Genomic DNA, 2,722 nt, shown 5'->3' with positions numbered 1-2,722 from the left:
CCCAATTTTGAACCAATCAGTTGTTCCATATCCAGTTCTAACTGTAGCTTCTTGTCCCACATAGAGATTTCTCAGGAGACAGATGAGGTGATCAGGCACTCCCATTTCTTTAAGAACTTGCCATAGTTTGCTGTGGTCGACACAGTCAAAGGCTTTTGCATAGTCAATGAAGCAGAAGTAGACGTTTTTCTGGAACTCTCTAGCTTTCTCCATAATCCAGCGCATGTTTGCTATTTGGTCTCTGGTTCCTCTGCCCTTTCGAAATCCAGCTTGCACTTCTGGGAGTTCTCGGTCCACATACTGCCTAAGCCTGCCTTGTAGAATTTTAAGCATAACCTTGCTAGCGTGTGAAATGAGCGCAATTGTGCGGTAGTTAGAGCATTCTTTGGCACTGCCCTTCTTTGGAATTGGGATGTAGACTGATCTTTTCCAATCCTCTGGCCATTGCTGAGTTTTCCAAACTTGCTGGCATATTGGGTGTAGCACCTTAACAGCATCATCTTTTAAAATTTTAAATAGTTCAGCTGGAATATCATCACTTCCACTGGCCTTGTTATTAGCAATGCTTTCTAAGGCCCATTTGACTTCACTCTCCAAGATGTCTGGCTCAAGGTCAGCAACCACACTACCTGGGGTGTATGAGACCTCCATATCTTTCTGGTATAATTCCTCTGTGTATTCTTGCCACCTCTTCTTGATGTCTTCTGCTTCTGTTAGGTCCTTACCACTTTTGTCCTTGATTATGGTAATCTTTGTACGAAATGTTCCTTTCATATCTCCAATTTTCTTGAACAGATCTCTGGTTTTCCCCATTCTATTGTTTTCCTCTATTTCTTTGCATTGCTCATTTAAGAAGACCCTCTTGTCTCTCCTTGCTGTTTTTTGGAAATCTGCATTCAGTTTCCTGTATCTTTCCCTATCTCCCTTGCATTTTGCTTGCCTCCTCTCCTCCGCTATTTGTAAGGCCTCGTTGGATAGCCATTTTGCTTTCTTGCATTTCCTTTTCCTTGGGATGGTTTTCGTTGCTGCCTCCTGTATAATGTTACGAGCCTCCATCCATAGTTCTTCAGGCACTCTGTCCACCAAATCTAAATCCTTAAACCTGTTCCTCACTTCCACTGTGTATTCATAAGGGATTTGATTCAGATTGTATCTTACTGGCCCAGTGGTTTTTCCTACTTTCTTCAGTTTAAGCTGGAATTTTGCTATAAGAAGCTGATGATCTGAGTTACAGTCAGCTCCAGGTCTTGTTTTTGCTGACTGTATAGAGCTTCTCCATCTTTGGCTGCAGAGAATATAATCAATCTGATTTCGATGCTGCCCATTTGGTGATATCCATGTGTAGAGTCGTCTCTTGTGTTGTTGGAAGAGAGTGTTTGTGATGACCAGCTTGTTCTCTTGACAGAACTCTATTAGCCTTTGCCCTGCTTCATTTTGAACTCCAAGGCCAAACTTGCCAGTTGTTCCTTTTATCTCTTGATTCCCTACTTTAGCATTCCAATCCCCTGTAATGAGAAGAACATCCTTCTTTGGTGTCATTTCTAGAAGTTGTTGTAGGTCTTCATAGAATTGGTCAATTTCACTTTCTTCAGCACCGGTAGTTGGTGCATAAACTTGGATTACTGTGATGTTAAAAGGTCTGCCTTGGATTCGTATCGAGATCATTCTGTCATTTTTGAGATTGCATCCCATTACAGCTTTTGCCACTCTTTTGTTGACTATGAGGGCCACTCCATTTCTGCTACAGGATTCTTGCCCACAGTAGTAGATATGATAGTCACCCGAACTGAATTCGCCCATTCCCTTCCATTTTAGTTCACTGATGCCCAGGATGTCGATATTTATTCTTGTCATCTCATTTTTGACCACATCCAGCTTACCTCAACTCATGGTTCTTACATTCCAGGTTCCTATGCAATATTTTTCTTTACAGCATCGGACTTTCCTTTCGCTTCCAGGCATATCCGCAACTGAGCGTCCTTTCGGCTTTGGCCCAGCCGCTTCATCAGCTCTGAATCTACTTGTACTTGTCCTCCGCTCTTCCTCAGTAGCATGTTGGACACCTTCCGACCTGAGGGGCTCATCTTCCAGCGTCATAACTTTTATATGCCTGTTGTCTTTGTCCATGGAGTTTTCTTGGCAGGGATACTGGAGTGGCTTGCCAGTTCCTTCTCCAGGTGGATCACGTTTAGTCAAAACTCTCCACTATGACCTGTCCATCTTGGGTGGCCCTGCATGGCATAGCTCATAGCTTCTCTGAGTTATTCAAGCCCCTTCGCCACGACAAGGCATTGATCCATGAAGGGGACCCCCACTCAGTAGCCAGAGCTAACTTGGGTGAATCTACCCATTCAGGACCAAATGAGACCATGATGTTAAACCATGAATGTTTGTTTTTTCTTTATCTGGTGTGAGACCATGGTTCACTTTACCCATGAACATGGCATTAATCCATATTACACACACACACAGACAGACAGACAGACAGACACACACAGAGAGACAGACAGACAGACACACACACACACACACACTGTTCATACTATTTATAGTGAAGAAGAAGAAACTATGCAAGGGCCAATAATGTGATTGTGAGCAATCATTTCTTTGAATAAAATCTTACCATAGGATCCTTACCATAGGATTACCATAGGAACTAATGTCAGTGGACTGGAAGAAGCAAAGATCACCAGTGTCGAAGCAATGATTCTTCAACATCAAC

This window comes from Zootoca vivipara, chromosome 3, assembly GCF_963506605.1.
Source record: "Zootoca vivipara chromosome 3, rZooViv1.1, whole genome shotgun sequence".
NCBI lineage: Eukaryota > Metazoa > Chordata > Lepidosauria > Squamata > Lacertidae > Zootoca > Zootoca vivipara.
Note: the sequence above shows the minus strand (reverse complement) of the source record.